The 22,426-nt window shown below is 41.7% G+C and overlaps 1 long non-coding RNA gene and 1 other non-coding gene across 3 annotated transcripts in view; one reads left to right on the forward strand and one right to left on the reverse strand.

Annotated features, from left to right (window-relative positions):
- Positions 1-22,426, reverse strand: part of LOC124719114 — a 392,960-nt gene that overhangs the window by 30,907 nt on the left and 339,627 nt on the right. The gene's annotated exons all lie outside the window — the stretch shown is intronic.
- Trnat-ugu lies at positions 13,315-13,388 on the forward strand. The gene has a single exon. It is a non-coding gene; the product is annotated as a tRNA-Thr (tRNA).

Raw genomic sequence — 22,426 nt, forward strand, 5'->3', positions numbered from 1 at the left:
TAACCTAAGGACATCACACACATCCATGCCCGAAGCAGGATTCGAACCTGCGACCGTAGTGGTCGCGCGGTTTCAGACTGAAGCGCCTAGAACCCTTCGGCCACTTCTGCCGGCGCGTGCTTATGGAATATCGTCTCAGTTATATGACTGGATCTGTGATGTTCTGTCAGAGAAGTCACAGTTCGTTGTAATTGACGGAAAGTCATCGAGTAGAACAGAAGTGATTTCTGGTGTTCCCCAACGTAATGTTATAGGCCCTTTGCTGTTCCTTATCTATATAAACGATTTGGGAGACAATTTGAGCAGCCATCTTCAGTTGTTTGCAGTTGGCACTGTCGTTCATCGACTAATAAAGTCATTGGAAGATCAAAACAAACTGCAAAACTATTTAGAAAAAAATATCTTAATGGTGCGAAAAGTGTGAGATCATCCAAATGAGTGCTAAAAGGAACTCGTCAAAGTTCGGTTACACGATAAATCAGTCTAATCTAAGAGCCGTAAATTCAACTAAATACATAGGCATTACAATTACGAACAACTTGAATTGGAAGGAACACACAGAAAATGTTTTGTGGAAGGCTAACCATTGATTGGCAAGACACACAGAAAATTTAACAGACTTACTAAGGAGACTGCCTACACTACGCTTGTCCGTCCTCTTTTGGAATACTGCTGCGCGGTGTGGGATCCTTACCAGATAGGCATGACGGAGTACATCCGAAAAGTTCAAAGAAAGGCAGCACGTTTTGTATTATAGCGAAATATTGGAGAGAGTGTCACAGAAATGGTACAGGATTTGGGCTGGATATGATTAAATGAAAGGCGTTTTTCGTTGCGATGGAATCTTCTCACGGAATTCCAATCACCAACTTTCTCCTCCGAATGTGAAAATATTTTGTTGACACCCTCCTACATAGGGAGAAACGATCACCACGATAAAATAAGTGAAATCAGAGCTCGTACGGTAAGATGTAAGTGTTCATTCTTTCCGCGCGCTATACGAGATTGGAATAACAGAGAATTGTGAAGGTGGTTCGGTGAACCAGGCACAATTTGCAGAGTATCCATGTAGATGTAGGTGTAGATAGGTCACTTAATGCCACAGGATCTGTATACCCTGAGGTGAATGTCCCCAATAGCGTAATATTGACTTCACTGGCCAGCGACCATGGTACTGTACATGTTTTGAACAACTATTCGCCTGAAAGACGGCGTAACCAGATACGACTGATATAACAAGGAAAGTGACTAATGTGACCAAGCGACACGAAAACATTTGTGCACAGTCGTAACTCGATGATCCTCTGCCAAATGAAATCAAATGTGTCGGTGTTATTCGATCATCATAGGAAAACGCAAGTGTCGACTGCTGTGGAGACTCATGTTTAAAAATGTGCGCTGAATGGTGTCTTGTGAAACACTTGTTAATGTACCAATACTGTACGCTGTTGTCAGATCCACCTATCGTGTTTTACAGAATGGAGAAGCCTCCAGTCTCCACGTTATGAGACGAGGCACTTGTCTCCTACTTGTGGCTTCAACGTCCCTCAACTGCCTTCCATAAATGCTCACGACAGTAGCAAGCGGACGGCCTATTAGTTTCTCCTTTTCTGAGATGTCCTCTCGCAGGCGTCGGGCCATAACAACGTGCCGTTTTACAAAGTCGGTTATGTGTATTTCTCCATTTGTTCTCCATACCTTCGCTAGAATGGTTTCCAATTCGCCTCTGTTACACTTACATATTTCCCCTGCTCCAAGGTCCTCAGGCGGTAATCGACGTCGTGGTGAGCCGTTGTCCTAATGTTCTGTCTCCATCAGTGCAAATCGCTTAAGGGGACATCGTGGTTCAGGTCAAAAAAATCGATTTTCGGTTTCCATAATATTTCGATAGATTAAGGTTTTATTTAAGTATTCTGAAGGTTTTATTTAAGTACTCTGAAAATGAATTTGCTAAAAAAATTTTTTTTCGAGCAGTTAAAGAGCATTTTCCTACCATGTGTGTTTATGTGCCACGCCCAGTTTTCTGTCACCCACTTTTCTGCATACATTTTAGATCTGTACACCCCCTACATTGGACGTTAGCAGTGGAAGAAATGATGGATGTTCGTATATTGCAGTCGCACTTAATGGATGTTGGCACAAAAGAGGACATACTTCTCTGAATGGAGTAGTGACTGCCAAGAGTGTAGACACCGGTAAATTGTTAGATGTGGAGATAATGTCTAAATATTGCAAATGTTGTAAAGTCAATGAACATGAAGAACGCAACTTTGTGGCTAATTTTAGAGGAACAAGTGGTGGTATGGTAGTTCATGGAGTACAACAAATATTTAATCGCTCCATAGGAACAATGGGCGTACGGTAAACAAATATTTGGGCTATGGTGAAAGTACGGAATACAACAATGTGGTGAACTCTAAGCCATATGGAGATGGCATTATTAGCAAAATAGAATGTGCAGGCCATGTTCAAAAATGTTTGGGAACAAGGCTGAGAAAACTAACTGTTGGTATTGAAAGGTCTCTGTTGGATTCCTTTCATGTTTAATTTCTTAAATCTGTTGTCATTTATGGAGTAAATTCCTCTCCTAAATTTACTGTGGCGTTTCTGACTATCTGGGAGGAGACTGAGTAGTGGAACGTGTTACTTTTACACATAAACAAGAACGATCTGTCACACTACTACACTTTAAAACACAGTTTATATGTAAGTCATGTCACACAGTCTCATACGGAACCTACATCCGTTTTCTTTTATATACTGTATATGATAAGATACTGTCATCCCCCTTCCCTTCTGTGTGAGAGTATGAATGAGCAAATGTATTTGTAGTTGCATGCTTGAGGGTAGCAGACAAGCCTGTCTGCTAGAGAACAGTAGGACCAACGTCGGAACAGGTAGCTACGCTTCCTAAGAGCAAAGAGGTTTCTATCCATAGTATGGTTCTGTCCGTCCGTTGTCATGTTGGTATAGGAAGCTGCCCCTCTGGCCACTTCCGTTTGTCTTTGTGAGCCACCCTCAGGAAGCACGCTCGGCAGTAGGCAGTTGGTGTGGGACCGTGGCGAGCGTCTGAAGTGGAAAGATCTCCGGCTAAGCGCGTGTCTGCTAAGTCCGTAGGACAATGGATTTCTTAAGTTCAGCCTAACTGAAAACTTAATACCTTGATTTCAGATTTAGCTCTAAAATATCTAATGCTATCTTAAATTGCAGCGGAGTGTAATTCTCGTGTGAAGTTCAGATTATTTTGCGGTAGTTGCTTTGTCATTACTTTGTGAGTAAAGTGGATCCATGTGTTGATCAGTAACTCTAACTAAGTTCATCAATCTTAAATGTGAATGCTTGTGTGATTATAACGTCTCGTCTTGACAATATTTTACAATATAGCAACTTTTCTTTATGCTTTTCTTTATGTTCAACCCACGTGGAGTGTACTTTGCGAGACCAGTACCATGTGCTTATATAACTGTTTGACCCATCAGGTTAATAGTAAGACGTTAGTAACCAGTTCAAAGTTTTTCTTTTGTCAATTGCTTTTCGATCGAACTTATTTTAATTATCAAAATTACTGTGGAGTTATACGCTTTCTGTAAACCAAGTTGACCACGTGGAGCATGTGGTGTAATCATCAAAGTAGCCTTCAGCTATTCTTTTTGGGAAGATTTCACAAAGGGTTAATATGAATTTAGTATACCAGTGTGTGGTAATTACATGACGGACAGGATTGTGTTACAAACGTAATTTCTTTGGGTGAAAACTGAATCTGTTGGTTGTGGTTAATTTCTTCTTGCTTATGTTTCAACGTTCTTTGGGTGTTGTTTTGTGAATGCAGTGTTGTAGGCAGTCTCCCAATCTTGGCTCCATATTTGATGTGTTCCGTAAGATTAAAATCTCACATTTTTACAATCCTTAAACAAGGCACCAGCTCAGTTATAACTCACGTATAATATGCTGAAATTTCAATGAACAATCTTAAAATAAATTTCCAAATATAAACTGATTTCTTTCTTTTTATTTAAATTCTCCTTTTTATATATAGATATATTACCGGTTGTTGTATGACTGTAAAAGATCATGATCAATGTTAGTCTGATTGGTAATGTGGTAAACTTAGACTAGTTACCTGGTGAAACAGTTGCGCAGTAATGCACGGTTAACTTCTCCCCAGACAGCTCACAGCTTTTAACCCGCTTTTATTCTACTATTAGCACCCGATTGCAGCATAGCAAATTCTTGTAGCAATATTACAGTATGAGAGGGAAATATTAGAAGATGGAAAATTGTTGACCAGACAGGATCGGTTAACTAAAACTGAAATAGAGAACTTGCAGGTATACTATGGGCATGCAATTAGGAAAAATAAAGAAAATCTGGAGGCAATGAAGAGAGATGTTTGGGCCATATTCTTCCGTAAGTCCTCCACTGATGATAAGCCATGTCATGGATTGTGTCGATCTGGAGAAAATTTTTGGTGCAAATACAATAGGGCTCAGGCAACTGGAGAATCTTATTCTCACCAGCATTCTCTTCCTGTAGCTGTTATTACAGCAATTCAACCTATTTTCAGAGACTTGGCTCATCCTGACCTTCTAAGGAAATGTCTGATGGGCAGACAGAACCCAAATGAATGTTTCAACAGCATAATTTGGAAATGAAAGAGGAAGCCGCCTTGTAGAATTTTGCACAGAGCACAACATAATCATAACTAACACTTGGTTTAAGAATCATGAAAGAAGGTTGTATACATGGAAGAACCCTGGAGATACTAAAAGGTATCAGATAGAGTATATAATGGTAAGACAGAGATTTAGGAACCAGGTTTTAAATTGTAAGACATTTCCAGGGGCAGATGTGGATTCTGACCACAATCTATTGGTTGTGACCTGTAGATTAAAACTGAAGAAACTGCAAAAAGGTGGGAATTTAGGGAGATGGGACCTGGATAAACTAAAAGAACCAGAGGTTGTACAGAGATTCAGGGAGAGCATAAGGGAGCAATTGACAGGAATGGGGGAAATAAATACAGTAGAATAAGAATGGGTAGCTTTGAGGGATGAAGTAGTGAAGACAGCAGAGGATCAAGTAGGTAAAAAGACGAGGGCTAGTAGAAATCCTTGGGTAACAGAAGAAATACTGAATTTAATTGATGAAATGAGAAAATATAAAAATGCAGTAACTGAAACAGGCAAAAAGGAATACAAACGTCTCAAAAATGAGATCGACAGGAAGTGCAAAATGGCTAAGCAGGGATGGCTAGAGGACAAATGTAAGGATGTAGAGGCCTATCTCACTAGGGGTAAGATAGATACCGCTTACAGGAAAATTAAAGAGACCTTTGGAGATAAGAGAACGACTTGTATGAATATCAAGAGCTCAGATGGAAACCCAGTTCTAAGCAAAGAAGGGAAAGCAGAAAGGTGGAAGGAGTAAATAGAGGGTCTATACAAGGGCGATGTACTTGAGGACAATATTATGGAAATGGAAGAGGATGTAGATGAAGATGAAACGGGAGATATGATACTGCGTGAAGAGTTTGACAGAGCACTGAAAGACCTGAGTCGAAACAAGGCCCCCGGAGTAGACAATATTCCATTGGAACTACTGACGGCCGTGGGAGAGCCAGTCCTGACAAAACTCTACCATCTGGTGAGCAAGATGTATGAAACAGGCGAAATACCCTCAGACTTTAAGAAGAATATAATAATTCCAATCCCAAAGAAAGCAGGCGTTGACAGATGTGAAAATTACCGAACTATCAGCTTAATAAGTCACAGCTGCAAAATACTAACACGAATTTTTTACAGACGAATGGAAAAAGTAGTAGAAGCCAACCTCGGGGAAGATCAGTTTGGATTCCGTAGAAACACTGGAACACGTGAGGCAATACTGACCTTACGACTTATCTTAGAAGAAAGATTAAGGAAAGGCAAACCTACGTTTCTAGCATTTGTAGACTTAGAGAAAGCTTTTGACAATGTTGACTGGAATACTCTCTTTCACATTCTAAAGGTGGCAGGGGTAAAATACAGGGAGCGAAAGGCTATTTACAATTTGTACAGAAACCAGATGGCAGTTATAAGAGTCGAGGGACATGAAAGGGAAGCAGTGGTCGGGAAGGGAGTAAGACAAGGTTGTAGCCTCTCCCCGATGTTGTTCAATCTGTATATTGAGCAAGCAGTAAAGGAAACAAAAGAAAAATTAGGAGTAGGTATTAAAATTCATGGAGAAGAAATAAAAACTTTGAGGTTCGCCGATGACATTGTAATTCTGTCAGAGACAGCAAAGGACTTGGAAGAGCAGTTGAATGGAATGGCCAGTGTCTTGAAAGGAGGATATAAGATGAACATCAACAAAAGCAAAACAAGGATAATGGAATGTAGTCTAATTAAGTCGGGTGATGCTGAGGGAATTAGATTAGGAAATGAGGCACTTAAAGTAGTAAAGGAGTTTTGCTATTTGGGGAGCAAAATAACTGATGATGGTCGAAGTAGAGAGGATATAAAATGTAGGCTGGCAATGGCAAGGAAAGCGTTTCTGAAGAAGAGAAATTTGTTAACATCCAGTATTGATTTAAGTGTCAGGAAGTCATTTCTGAAAGTATTCGTATGGAGTGTAGCCATGTATGGAAGTGAAACATGGACGATAAATAGTTTACACAAGAAGAGAATAGAAGCTTTCGAAATGTGGTGCTACAGAAGAATGCTGAAGATTAGATGGGTAGATCACATAACTAATGAGGAAGTATTGAATAGGATTGGGGAGAAGAGAAGTTTGTGGCACAACTTGACCAGAAGAAGGGATCGGTTGGTAGGACATGTTCTGAGGCATCAAGGGATCACCAAGTTAGTATTGGAGGGCAGCGTGGAGGGTAAAAATCGCAGAGGGAGACCAAGAGATGAATACACTAAGCAGATTCAGAAGGATGTAGGTTGCAGTAGGTACTGGGAGATGAAAAAGCTTGCACAGGATAGAGTAGCATGGAGAGCTGCATCAAACCAGTCTCAGGACTGAAGACCACAACAACACAACAACAATTTGGAACCGCCTTCCTACAACTGTATTTGTAGGTTGCATACAGTGAAACTAGGATTTCATGATACTATTATGACATTCAATTGTGGTAATATTGGAAAGTGTTGGGTACTGAAGAAGCTGGGAATTAATCCTGGTGAAAATATGATCACTGGGCTGCAACATTGCGATAAAATGAGGATAGCCGATGCAGAAAGGTCTGCATCTAATATGGCCAAGAAAGCAAGACAAACATCCAGGATGGTGAAAAAGAAGCTGGAAGACCTGCTAGAGGCCAAAGGAGGGCCATCATATGCAGCAGGACAGTTTTAATTAACTGTAAGTAACAAATTTCAAAAGTTTTTTCTTTAAAGTCAATTTCCCACAAACTAAAATTTTCAGTACATACGCCTCATTAATTCAGAAACTATGACAGATAAATGAATGAAATTTTCAGAGACTCTGCATAACATAAAAAGCCACCTCTGGTACTACAGTCATTAGTATTCCCCTATTAGGAAGTTCAAAAGAAAATATTTTCTGCAGAAAAATGTTAATATTTTTTTGTTAATAAATTTAAAAAAGTATTTCTTAAGAACTGTAGAATGGATAAAGTAGATCTTAGAACAGTTCACTCTATTAGTACAGTAAAAATATTAAGGTCCTGCATCAAATAGTTTTTTTCAGAAAAGGGTCAGATACTTGCCTAAATGAACATGCGTTAGATAGGCAGGGTGTGGCCCCCTTGGCAATTTCCTTCGAATGTGCGTGCGTGATTACATCCGCAGTCCGTGCTTTCACCTTCGCCTCTATTGACCACATCGCCGATGGGACGCTGAAACCTCATCTTCCTTCTTTCCTATTATTCTCTCTCCGGGATTTACAACGGGCGTTCAGTAAGTAATGTAGCACATTCTTTTTCTGAAAACAGGTCGGTTTTATTCAGGATTCGATCCCACCATATAATTCACCCTGTTTTGGCTATAAAACCCTCTTTTTAAAAATAATCTCCGTTAAGTGTAACAGCCTTACGCCACCTTACGGAGAGGGCTTTTACGCTTTATGCACGCATGGTACCACCTTACTAATCATCGTTGAGCCAAATCCTGGTGCATCAATAACCACATGATCATCATCATCCACGTACTGCTTCCTGCGGAGTGCATCAATCGTAGGGCCAAACAGATGGGAGTCGGAAGGAGCGAGATCCAGGCTGTAGGGTGGATGAGAAAGAATAGAAACTTCCTGGCCGTGTGCCGGACCGAGACTCGACCTCGGGACCTTTGCCTTTCGTGGGCAAGTGTTCTACCTTCTGAGATACCAAAGCATGACTTACGACCCGTCCTCACAGCTTCAGTTCTGCCAGTACCTCGTCTCCTACCTTTCCTCTGAGAAAGAACAGGTTTGCCCAACCTTGTTGCAATGATGACAGACGCCTCACGGAACGATTCACCGTGATTTTGTTCACTGCAACTTGTCAGCAGACATTCTGCAAGCGCATATGAATATCTGCGGTGCTCCAGTTTTCCGCCTAAGCGAACTCAGTGACAATTTCTACTTGGAACGCACCTCAGTTGCAGACGCAATTTTGAAGGCTGCGAATATCATCGCTACCTGTCAGAACTTCATGAAACTACAGGGGCTGAAGCGAGAGTATTCTACAATGTCCCACAACAGATTCCACATTTCTTCAACCGAGACTTGCCGCGAAAAAGAAATTCCTGTATTACTTATTGGACGCCCCTTATATATACAGGGTGACACAGAAAATCGGGAACATTTCCACAATCCAATAAAACTAGAAGTGATGAAGGATATAAATTGCATTCGTAGTAATTGAAACCTTACAAATTTGCCATTTACGAAACATCGACGGCATTTATCATTTTTTAAAAATTACGTCCTTTAAATGGCGTCCTCCTGTACGAATACATTCGTGAAATCTGGTGCTGAAATACCTCATTGACCGCTGCAACATCTAAGCTGGGATTCTGTGAATTGTTTTAGCTCATGCAGGGTTCTTGGTCGAGCCGTGTAGACTTTGCTCTTGAGGTAGCCCACAAGTAAAAAATCACAAACGGATTGCCATTGTGTCAATAACTTTCAATAGCCTTAAATCAGGGGAGTGCAGTAGGTGGTATAGCACTTAGCAGCCCCATCAGTCAAATAATTCAGTAACAGCTCGTACTGTACCTGATTGAGCATTGTCCTGCAAAATGATGGTCAGGTCCTGCAGAAAGTGTCACCAGTTCTGTCTCTGTTCTGTTCATTTTTGGAAAACAACTTATGACTAGCATACAGCCCTCGTGAGTTCAACTCGATTTCTAAACTGAAGGAAACACTTCATGGCATTCGCTTCAGAACTGCTACAAATTCGTCGGACAATAGACCGCGCCGCTCGAACTGTCAACACAGCTGGCCCTGCTAAGAGTATCCTATGACTTCCACATCGCTGGCAACGGGCTATACACAATGCTGGTGACTACTTTGAAGGTCAGTAAAACTTTGAAACACGTATCTATTTTGTACAAATTGTAAATAAATATTTGCAACTATTAAAGTTTCAACCCTCGTATATCAGTTAGACTTCAGTTTCTGCATGCGTATAAAAATGTTAAAAAACAAAAGGAATGCAGCAGGGTGACGTCTCCGACAAGAACAGATACTTCTGCAGGTGAACACCCCGCCATCTTCAAGACACAAATGCGACGAGAAAGTGCTCTGCAAGGAAATTTAAATTTCCGGTAGGCGGGGCTACCCCGACCGAGAACCATAATACGGCAAAACACGCACGGTAAACAACCAGCGACAACACACATCCAAAGATGACCGACGTTAGAAGTTATTTCATCCCTATGTCGCTTGATCACAGAGGGGTTACGGTTCCAAGCTGACTTTAAGCAAAAACCTGCATCTCTATTTACAAGGCCACCTCTTAATTAAATCTCAACTGCTTCGTTAGTAATGCTATACGAACAAATTGCAGTGCGCGCCAGGATCTCTGGCATTCGGTGCACTTCCACACTGCTGCCTAATGAACGAAATACGAGCTGCGGAATATCGGACCAGCTGCGTGATTGGGCTGAACGTTTCTAGCAGACAGAACACAGCAGGACATTCTCAAGGGACAAAAGTTTTCAGGCATAAAAGTCGCTTCGGGCGTGCCCTAAGGGAATGTTATAGGTCCATTACTTTTCACAATATATATAAATAACGTATTAGACAACACAGCACGTTCGATGAGCCTTTTAACGGATGATGCTATCATATGCAGAAAAATGGCAACACTAGAAAATTCTGGCAAAGCGCGAGAAGGCCTACAAAGGATCAACACTTAGTGTAGGCAGTGGCAGTTGTTCTTAATACAAGCAAATGAAACATATTGCGCATGCAGTGGCAGGAACACCGATTAGTGTGTGACTACAGGATTTCAGAGCAATCATTGGAAGAGGTTGTTGTTGTTGTTGTTGTCTTAAGTCCAGAGACTGGTTTGATGCAGCTCTCCATGCTACTCTATCCTGTGCAAGCTTCTTCATCTCCCAGTACCTACTGCAACCTACATCCTTTTGAATCTGCTTAGTGTATTCATCTCTTGGTCTCCCTCTACGATTTTTACCCTCCACGCTGCCCTCCAATACTAAACTGATGATCCCTTGATGCCTCAGAACATGTCCTACCAACCGTCCCTTATTCCAGTCAAGTTGTGCCACATATTTCTCTCTCCCCAATTCTATTTAACACCTCCTCATTAGTAATGCGGTCTACCCGTCTAATCTTCAGTATTCTTCTGTAGCACCACATTTCGAAAGCTTCTATCCTCTTCTTGTGTAAACTATTTATCCTCCACTTTTCACTTCCATACATGGCTACACTCCAAATACTTTCAGAAACGACTTCCTGACACTTGAATCTATACTCGATGTTAACAAATTTCTCTTCTTCAGAAACGCTTTCCTTGCCATTCGCAGTCTACATTTTATATCCTCTCTACTTCGACTATCATCAGTTATTTTGCTCCTCAAGTAGCAAAACTCATTTACTACTTTAAGCATCTCATTTCCTAATCTAAATCCGGCAGCATCACCCGATTTAATTCGACTACATTCCATTATCCTCGTTTTGCTTTTATTGATGTTCATCTTGTATTCTCCTGTCAAGACACTGTCCATTCCGTTCATCTGCTCTTCCAGGTCCTTTGCTGTCTCTCTTCCCAAAATATCGAAGTGTATGGGTACAGGCCGATTTGAAACCAACGACCATATAATAATAATAATAATAATAATAGCGACTAAGGCAAATGCGAGAATGAGATGCACTGGAGAAGTCCTCAGGGAAATGTAGTCCTATAACAAAGGAAGTAGCTTACGAAACCCTCTTTCGACCTACACTTAAGTATTGCTCGTCAATACAGAATCAGTGCCAGATAGGATTCATAGAGGAAATTCAGTAGAGCCAGAGAAGAAAGCACGTTACGCTACACGTTCACTAAGTAATCACGAAAGCTTGGCAAAGGTGGTCACCCAAATGGTGAGCCAGATGCTGCATCACGGTACGGTGTTTACTGTGTAAGTTCCGAGGGCGCACGTTCCTGTATGAGTCCTACGTACACTGTGTGATCAAAAGTATCCGGACACCTGGCTGAAAATGACTTACAAGTTCGTGGCGCCCTCCATCGGTAATGCTGGAATTCAATATGTGTTGGCCCACCCTTAGCCTTGATGACAGCTTCCACTCTCGCAGGCATACGTTTAATCAGGTGCTGGAAGGTACCTTGGGGAATGGCAGCCCATTCTTCACGGAGTGCTGCACTGAGGAGAAGTGCTGATGTCGGTCGGTGAGGACTGGCACGAAGTCGGCGTTCCAAAACATTCCAAAGGTGTACTATAGGAGTCAGGTCAGGACTCTGTGCAGGCCAGTCCATTACAGAGATGTTATTGTCGTGTAACCACTCCACCACAGACCGTGCATTATGAACAGGTGCTCGATCGTGCTCAAAGATGCAATTGCCATCACCAGATTCTTTTTCAACAGTGGGAAGCAAGAAGGTTCTTCAATCATCAATGTAGGCCTGTGCTGTGATAGTGCCACGCCAAACAAGGGGTGCAAGCCCCATCCATGAAAAACTCGACCACACCATAACACCACCACCTCCGGATTTTAGTGTTGGTACTACCCACGCCGGGAGATGACGTTCACCGATCATTCGCCATACCCACACCATGCAATCGGATCGCCACATTGTGTACCGTGGTTAGTCTCTCCACTCAACGTTTTCCCACTGTTCAATCGTCCAATGATTACGCTCCTTACACCAAGCGAGTCGTCGTTTGGCTTTTACTGGCGTGATGTATCGGCTTATGAGCAGTCGCTCGACCATGAAATCCAAGTTTTCTCACCTCCTGCCTTACTGTCATAGTACTTGCAGTGGATCCTGATGCAGTTTGGAAATCCTGTGTGATGGTCTGGATAGATGTCTGCCTATCACACATTGCGACCCTCATCAACTGTCGGCGGTCTTTGTGTCAACAGATGAGGTTGGCCTGTACGCTTTTGTGCTGTGTATGTCCCTTACCGAGCGAGGTGGCGCCGTGGTTAGTACACTGGACTCGCATTCGGGAGGACGACGGTTCAATCCCGCGTCCAGCCATCCTGATTTAGGTTTCGTGATTTCCCTGAATCGCTCCAGGCACATTCCGGGATGGTTCCTTTGAAAGGGCACGACCGACTTCCTTTCTCATCCTTCCCTAATCTGATGAGACCGATGACCTCGCTGTTTGGTCTCTTCTCCCTAAACAACCCAACCAATGTAAGTTTTGATGGTTGCCATACCCAGAAACAGATGGCAACACTTACCTCTAACATATATATAAAGATGGTATCTGTTCTTTTGGACATGTTCGAAAGACCAAAAAAATGTTCAAATGTGTATCAAATCTTATGGGACTTAACTGCTAAGCTTACACACTACTTAACATAAATTATCCTAAGGACCAACACACATACCCATGCCTGATGGAGGACTCGAACCTCCGCCGGGACCAGCCGCATAGTCCACGACTGTCCGAAAGAACACATACCATCTTCATATATATGTATAGTTATTAGGCTCAACGGCCATTTGACCATCGTCTTCTGTGCGGATGCACAAACAGTGCCCGAACTCTTACAGAAATCGGCAAAAAGCCGCGAGTAATGAGTATAATGGGCAGGGGCACTATGAATATAGTGCGGGACAAGAAGTTGGGAATGCCGGTCTTACGGGAGGCGTGCCAGAGGTAAGTCCCTGCAGTCGCACTATCCTCTGTGTCCTCGGTGGCTCAGAAGGATAGAGCGTCTGCCATGTAAGCAGGAGATCCCGGGTTCGAGTCCCGGTCGGGGCACACATTTTCAACTGTCCCCATTGACTTATATCAACGCCTGTATGCAGCTAGGGGTATTCATTTCATTGTAACTTAGCTCTAAGTTTTACATTTGAAGGTTTGCCCGTTATTTCGCGTATGTCAATTATTCAACCAACATCTTGTAATGGTACTTGAATTACGTAACCATTACGGCACCTTACCTCAACCTCTCGATACCAGCAGTATTCTACTGTGTTCCTGTAAAATAGTTAACATATTTCTGTGATAACATTCAGATTTGATTTTATTAATGTAGAGGTACTTCGATACATCGACATGTATATATTGCAATGATATTATTCTTGTGTGTATTCTTTCTTTTGTCACTATGATCTTTGACGTACTTATAACTCTGATTTTTGGGCGCGTAAGCGGTTATTAGAGTGTCAAGCTTTGGTCGTCATGTTAAAAAGACAGCAAATTGTAGTCAGTTTATGAAATGTGAACTTTGACAGTTAGGAAGATATTTTCAAGTATGTTTTATATTTTGATGTGATGTTTTGGAACGAGTTACGTGATATTGCAACAAAAGTAATAAAAAACAAGTGTAACTTAAATTCGGAGTGCTGATTACTTTTTTACATCACCATTGTACTGACTTGCAAAAGTTTAATCTTAAAGAATGGTTTATGAAACACATCTATAAAACTTTTGAATATCGCAGAATAACACCTAGGCCTCTTTGCATCCGAGCTTGGAATCATCGCTACCTAAATTTTCGTCGAGTTCACTACGAGACCAGCGTGGGAAACACGAAAAGATTAGTGCCTAGTTTATCCATTATTTCAAGAAATGACTTTATTAACTGTGCTCTAATGACACCTGCCACATAGTATAACTTTGTTGTTGCCCGAAAATGCAATATTTAGCAGCGTGATCAACACTACAATCATAATTAATTTTTGACCTTTGTTGTGGTAGGGTTGCTAGAATCTCCAGGTCCGCTGTTAATGTTGATCTATCAGCTCTAAAGCATTGATCTTGAGCGATCAAAGCTATATCATCAACATAAGTTGATACGTATTATAAAAGTGAGTGTGTAACGCCGGAAATGCATTTCCTCCTATTTCCATCTATTGTACTATAATTTTTTTCCTTGTTTTGTTATCTCAAGATATGACATTTCTGTGTATATATTGTAATTGTTTTACTATTTGTATATATATATATATATATATATATATATATATATATATATATATATATATATATATATATATTTATGCATTTATGTCGATGTATAATTGGTTTGTTTTGTAAATATTATTTGTATTTTACGCTGGGTCTTGCCTAGGGAAATCTATGCAATCGAACGAATACATCGATAGGTCGTGTGAAGAACGAAAGTGTTTAGGATCTTTGGTAGTGTTAACTCTGCCGCGTGGAGCGCGGGCAGAGAGAGAGAGTATGGCTGGGGTGGTGCAGTGGAGCAGGTGTGTTGTGTGACACTCCCGCGAGTTGCCGCGCTTTCGGGGTTGGGCAGCATGTAATTGCGCTCGACTTGCTATGATAGTTTCTGACACGGTGTCGCGGACGGGAAGCATTAGCTGGTGCACATCAAGAGCCCGTTTCGCCTGGTGACCGTGTCGAGAAGAAGGCGCGCCAATATCCAGCTTCTGCAACAGCGACGGCCGACAATGAGTGACTGTCGCCACCTCCTCGGCCGACGACTTCAAACCTTCAATCAACCAACAAGGAAGACTGGAAGCACGTAAAGTTTTAGAACTGTATGGCAGACCTCAGCTTTTCAAACTGTTCCATTTTCGTAATTATAATTACAGCAACTTAGCATGAACCTTTGTTGCTCATTGTCCCAATTGCATTACCAAGCAGGGTCCCTTCCTTTTCCGGAATGAACTCGAGTGTCGTTGAAATTCAAACGCCAGCATTAAATTAATATTATTCGATTTCACTGCTTTAATTTCAAAGTTCAGTTAAGGTATTCGTAGCAGCCTACAATATTTAGATTACACAAGCACAAATTAAGAGTGCGAGTTTTGTTAGCATATTCTAGCTTACCTGTGACTGCAGCTCAGCTTGGTACGTACTAAATTTTACTATTGTTAATTGTTCAGAATCATTTAATTCAAGTTCAAAGTTAAATCTCTTATTTCGAAATTGCGTAGATTCAAGTAGCTTTTGAAATGATTGTTGAGGTAGTCCAAGACTAACCGTATTTTACTGAATTTCGATGTGCTTCAGAAAGAAAGCTCACTATTAACTTCAGTCACTAAATTAACTTTCGATTTTCCGGTTTTATTAATTCTTTTGCTAAATTAAGTCAGAGTGTAGCGAAATTTATTACTTCTGACAAACTTTCAGTTTTCACACTACACGTGTCAACCTTCAGTTGCCACGCTTCTAGTGCTTATTATATGTGCAATAACCTTTCTTTTTCAGTTACTATAGTAATTGTCCTTAGGACTATCTAATTACCGCTAGTTAATTGTTAACGTAACGGCCGCACATTTACTTTCTTTATTAACTTTACCCCTTTTCAAAATTAATTTCCACCAGTTTCATTTGCATTTTTCCTTTCATTTAGATGTAACCCTTTCCTCCTTCTTTACCGACAAATTAACTTCGGTGACGATTGATTTTCCCAAATTTCCATTAGGTACACGCGGTTTAATTTTTCACTGTCATTAAGGTCGATAAGTGAGGGGGAGGTTACAAGTGTACGAGGCCGTGCTGAAAAGTGCTACCTCCAAGTGCTATGATATAACATGACGGTGCGTAACTTTGCTATGCTCGTGAGTGAGAAGCAGCCTGGTGTAATCGAGTTTCGAATTGGAAGAGTTCTTCCACACGTCCTACGTCTCCCGCTGCACGGCAATGCCAGACCACAAGTGTGCGCAGTCACATCTGCGATAATCTGACCGCCTTGGTTTCACTATCATCGATCATTCTCTATACAGTTCCGAATTTGCGCCATCTTTCTTTAAAGTCAGTACCGCCATTGGACTGTTGTTTATTTACAATGTTACATCTACACTTACGCAATCATGATTTCGGTTTCAAAGTGCCATTATCAAGTGTTGTAAGTGTTATACGTTACCTAAGATGGCATACTGTCGTACTAAAGTACACTATTAGACACACTGTCTAACATCGATACTTCCGGCAACAGTCTAATGGCGGTACAGACTTTAAAGAAATATATTATGACTGTGTCCCCGCATTATGAAAAAATTATTTGCTCCATCTGATTTTAATCTGTTTCCAAATCGTAAAGAACATCTTCGAAGAGTTTACTTTGATGATGATGAATCGGTGCACCCGGATGTTGGGTTGTGGCTCGGTCGAAAAAGTCCAACATTCTATAGAAACGATATCAACGAACTGGTATCTCGTTGGCGGAAATTTGTTCGTCGCCAGGGTGACTATATTGATAAATATATACAGCGTGTTACAAAAAGGTACGGCCAAACTTTCAGGAAACATTCCTCACACACAAAGTAAGAAAATATGTTGTGTGGACATGTGTCCGGAAACGCTTACTTTCCATGTTAGAGCTCATTTTATTACTTCTCTTCAAAGCACATTAATCACGGAATGGAAACACACAGCATCAGAACGTACCAGCGTGACTTCAAACACTTTGTTACAGGAAATGTTCAAAATGTCCTCCGTTAGCGAGCATACATGCATCCACCCTCCGTCGCATGGAATCCCTGATGCGCTGATGCAGCCCTGGAGAATGGCGTATTGTATCACAGCCGTCCACAATACAAGCACGAAGAGTCTCTACATTTGGTACCGGGGTTGCGTAGAGGGTTGAGGTCAGGAGAGCGTGGAGGCCACGGAATTGGTCCGCCTGTACCAATCCATCGATCACCGGATCTGTTGTTGAGAAGCGTACCAACACTTCGACTGAAATGTGCAGGCGTTCCATCGTGCATGAACCACATGTTGTGTCGTACTTGTAAAGGCACATGTTCTAGCAGCACAGGTAGAGTATCCCGTATGAAATCGTGATAACGTGCTTCATTGAGCGTAGGTGGAGGAACATGGGGCCCAATCAAGACATCACCAACAATGCCTGCCTAAACGTGATTGCACATTTGCGTGCGGATTCTCGTCAGCCCACACACGTTGATTGTGAAAATTTACAATTTGATCACGTTGGAATGAAGCCTCATCCGTAAAGAGAACATTTGCACTGAAATGCGGATTGACACATTGTTGGATGAACCATTCGCAGAAGTGTACCCGTGGAGGCCAATCAGCTGCTGATAGTGCCTGCACACGCTGTACATGGTACGGAAACAACTGGTTCTCCCGTAGCACTCTCCATGCAGTGACGTGGTCAACGTTACCTTGTACAGCAGCAACTTTTCTAACGCTGACATTAGGGTTATCGTCAACTGCACGAAGAATTGCCTCGTCCATTGCAGGTGTCCTCGTCGTTCTAGGTCTTCCCCAGACGCGAGTCATAGGCTGGAATGTTCCGTGCTCCCTAAGACGCCGATCCATTGCTTCGAACATCTTCCTGTCGGGACACCTTCGTTCTGGAAATCTGTCTCGATACAAACGTACCGCGCTACGGCTATTGCCCCGTGCTAATCCACACATCAAATGGGCATCTGCCAACTCGGCATTTGCAAACATCGCACTGACTGCAAAACCACGTTCGTGATGAACACTAACCTGTTGATGCTACGTACTGATGTGCTTGATGCTAGTACTGTAGAGCAATGAGTCGCATGTCAACACAAGCACCGAAGTCAACATTACCTTCCTTCAATTGGGCCAACTGGCGGTGAATCGAGGAAGTACGCTACCTACCGACGAAACTAAAATGAGCTCTAACATGGAAATTAAGCGTTTCCGGACACATGTCCACATAACATCTTTTCTTTATTTGTGTGTGAGGAATGTTTCCTCAAAGTTTGGCCGTACCTTTTTGTAACACCCTGTATATATATATATATATATATATATATATATATATATATATATATATATATATATATATATATACCCATGAGCAGTAAAGAGGTAGAATGTTAATAGCGTTTGCTTGATTTAAAACGTTTTAAGAGTTTTCACATAAAGAATTCGGAGGCACTACTTTTCAGTACGCCCTTATAAATATGTATAGATCTATGTGTGTAGAGGATGACAATTATTGAACTATATCAAATAAAATCGTCATAACATTTCAACGGTTTGTGTTAGGACGTTCAAACTGCACCGTTGGCCACTGGGGGAATATGCGAGTTAGTATGTGAATATGGTTTGGTTTAACGACGAAGCCCACTAGCATTTGGATGGCTCGTCAATAATGGGGGCTGAGAATCCGCATCTCGCGATCGAGAAGTCTCTTGACCCTCAACGGGTGACTGTGTGGTGAGTAATGTCCAGTCACTGTACAATCGGTCCCACATTACTAGATGGCACGGTGACTACCGAACGGTACGGAAGGTTTTGGAAGATGATTTCATCCCCATTATCCAAACTGTGGTTCATGCAAGACGGAGCTCGATCCCATCGAAGCAGGAAAGTGTTTGATGTCCCGGAGTAGCACTTTGGGGACCGCATTCTGGCTCTGGAGTAACCAGAGGCCACTGGAATGGGCATCAAATGGTTCAGATGGTTCTGAGCACTATGGGACTTAACTTCTGGGGTCATCAGTCCCGCACAACCTAACTAACCTAAGGACATCGCACACATCCATGCCCGGGGCTGGATTCGAACCTGCGACCGTAGCGGTTGCGCGGAATCGGCCTCGATTGGCGGCCATATTGTCCCGATTTCAACACATGCGATTCATTTTTGTGAGGCTGTGTTAAAGACGAGGTGTACAGCAACAACCCTAATACCTTTGCTGAGCTGGAAACAGCCGTACCGGAGGTCATCGACAGCATCGATGTTCCGACACTTCAGCGGGTTATTCAGAATTTCGCTATTCGCCTGCGCCACACCATCGCCAATGATATCAGGCATATCGAACATGTCATAACCTAAATCCGAATATCTGTAGGGACGTTTGCAGGTTGAATTAAGAGTGTGCCCGCCGTAGTTTGTAACTAATTTCCTTTTTTTAAAAATATAGTTAAGTAATTGTGAACTTTTGTATATGTCTGTTCCATATCTACTCCTAAACCGATTTCAGCGAAACTTGGGACACCTATCTCTTACTGTCTGCAAAGAATCTATATTCACGTAAAACCAGCTACTTCTCGAACGGAAGGCTGTGGGGGTGGAAAAGAAGCGTAGTTTCCAACGAGCAAATAACCAGACTACATTCACCTGGTATTTGGGAACGAGAGCACTTAGTGACTTGCAACAAACTTGACACATAATTTCAAACCTTTTCAGAACTTTTTCTCCGTGACAACTCGCAGAAAATGATGAAAGGAGAAGAGCTTATCACTTACTACATTTTCATGCAGTTGAAATTCAGCATCACTCAAAGCCTCTTAGTTTATAACTTATTTACTATTACCAGTATTCGTGACACATATTGCAGGCAGTATTAAGATAGACCACTGGATATAACTGCAAAATTACATCACTGTACGGCGTATAGTCCAGGAGATATGACGTCATAGAGATTGAGCTACATGAAAACGAAACTTTAGAGCGAGATTCGCTAGAAGTATGGATGGATTGTGTGTATAAATATGTGTGAAATATGATAAATGTATATGAGGGCAAAGCTGCGGGTAAACAGCTCCTTGTATACTCCTGGATCGATTTCAATTTGTTACAGAAATTACTCACTATCTGGAGAGATATATGTGGGGTTAAGAAACAACCTCGATAACATGAAGAGAGAAAGGAGTAGAAAGAGATGGAGAGACAGAGAGGGGATGAGGTGCACAAAGATATGGCAGAGGAGGAAGAGAGGAGAATCAGGAAATGAAGTAGGAGATGGACAGAGGAAAGGGAAGGAGGAGTGGACAGAGAAAGGAAATGGGAGGAAATGGTCGGAGGGGAGAGAATGAGATAGAATGCTGGAGGGGGTGATGGACAGAGAGGGGGGAAAGGAGATATGTAAAGAGAGAAGGAGGTGAAGAGGAGATAGAGAGAGCAGGAGGAGGCGGGCGGAGGGGATGGAACAGATGGAGAGGGAGGTAGGAGTAAAACAGAGAGGAGGGCAGGTGGACAGAGAGGGGGGGGGGGCGAAAGGGATGACAGAGAGGGTCAAGCAAGAGGTGGTCTAATACCATTGGAATAAATACATATCTGAGCAACACTAGTAAATAAATAATACTGGCACATGGTATGTACCATGCGGCTCATATAAGAACCTGATCATTTGAGGAGCCTGCTGTGACTCAAAAACAGGTTAATATGATAACTGAAGTATTTGAAACTTTATAAAGTGACTATCTATAGATATTCCACATATAAGCCGCTGTTTAACCACAGACGTGGCGCTCAGCGTGAAGAACTGAAGAAAAAACTGATAATTTCCTACTCTGCACTTCTGTAGTCTACTGTTTTAAAGATACCCTGAAGTCTGTTTTACATTTCGGTTACATTATATTGTACATGTGACATATCCAGTCACTTTTATCTTTGATATTTTTGATACGTTAGTGTTTTGAAAGTCGACTATGTTACTTAACAAACGCAACGTTACAATTATTTGGGGGGTATCTCTACAACTTTCATTCTGAATGAAAGCCTTTTGTGCGAATTGTCACGCAACTAGAGTCAAAAGGACAATATTGCTGAATCGAATGCTTTAATTAGCCCCTTTAAACAGACAACAAATTATGACAGTAATTAACTGTGAGTTATAATAAGCCCGGAAACAAACGCTTTGAAGTTATTCTACGGCTCGGTTTAGCCATACATGTAGGTGTAGTGTGCGAATAACCCGTTATGGCAGAGTACGTAAGTACGCATAAACTTCACTACGGGGCAAAAAAATTTATCTTCGCTCGACAGTCAATAGACAAATAAACATTTTTAATACCCTATTCGCCGTCGAACGAATCAGCTGAGACGGAGCCGGTTTTTACAGCTTTTCGGGCACCTCGTTGTGTATGGCGTCATATCCTCTGAAATACGATAGGTAGGTGGTTTTTACCCTCACATTGACTTCTGCCTAGCAGTAAAGGATATGTGTACCAAGTCCGGTTGAAATCGGTCCAGAGGTTTAGCAGAAGCGAAACAATCCCCCCCCCCATCCTCCCCCCTCCACCCCACCAACACACATCAATTTCTGTAATATGTGTGGATTAAAACACATTCGTTAATATAGAAGGAAGGTTCAGAACACAGATCATACCAATTAATTTAGTATACTACCAGTAAACTCCCGATTCCTTAAAGAAACAAACTCCCATGCGTAAAAGAGCTTCAACGGTTTGATTACTTCGCAAATGAGATAATGTGTGTTATTACCTTTAATCATATCAGCGAGAAAAAATTTAGCAAAGATTCGAAATTGTGCTTGAAGTTTGTTGGAAGTTGCTAAGTTTTCTCATTATGAAATACTGGATGAATACAGGGTAGGTAATCTGCGCTCAAATTTGAGCAAAAGCAAGTTTTCCACGAATCTAAATTTTATGACGTTATATCTCGTGAATTATCTGTCCTACAATGACAAGATATTGCTCGTACATTACGTGATGTATCTAGATGCTGTATGCGAAGTGTGTTGGGAATACAGTAAGTACTAATGGAGTAATAAATTAAAGCGTTATGCGTGATGTTGATGTTTCACTGTGAGATTTTTTAACCAAAAGTTAGTTTTTCACGAATCTCAATATTTATGACGTCATACTTCAGCTATGCATGGCACAATGACATAATTTTGCAGGTACATTCAGGGATATATCCAGATTCTGCTGCAAAGTATGTTGTTGTTGTTGTTGTGGTCTTCAGTCCAGAGACTGGTTTGATGCAGCTCTCCAAGCTACTCTATCCTGTGCAAGCTTCTTCCACTCCCAGTACTTACTGCAACCTACATCCTTCTGAATCTGCTTACTGTATTCATCTCTTGGCCTCCCTCTACGGTTTTTACCCTCCACGCTGCCCTCCGATACTAAACTGGT

The sequence above is a fragment of the Schistocerca piceifrons genome, chromosome 10 (genome assembly GCF_021461385.2).
Source record: "Schistocerca piceifrons isolate TAMUIC-IGC-003096 chromosome 10, iqSchPice1.1, whole genome shotgun sequence".
In the NCBI taxonomy this organism is placed as follows: Eukaryota; Metazoa; Arthropoda; class Insecta; order Orthoptera; family Acrididae; genus Schistocerca; species Schistocerca piceifrons.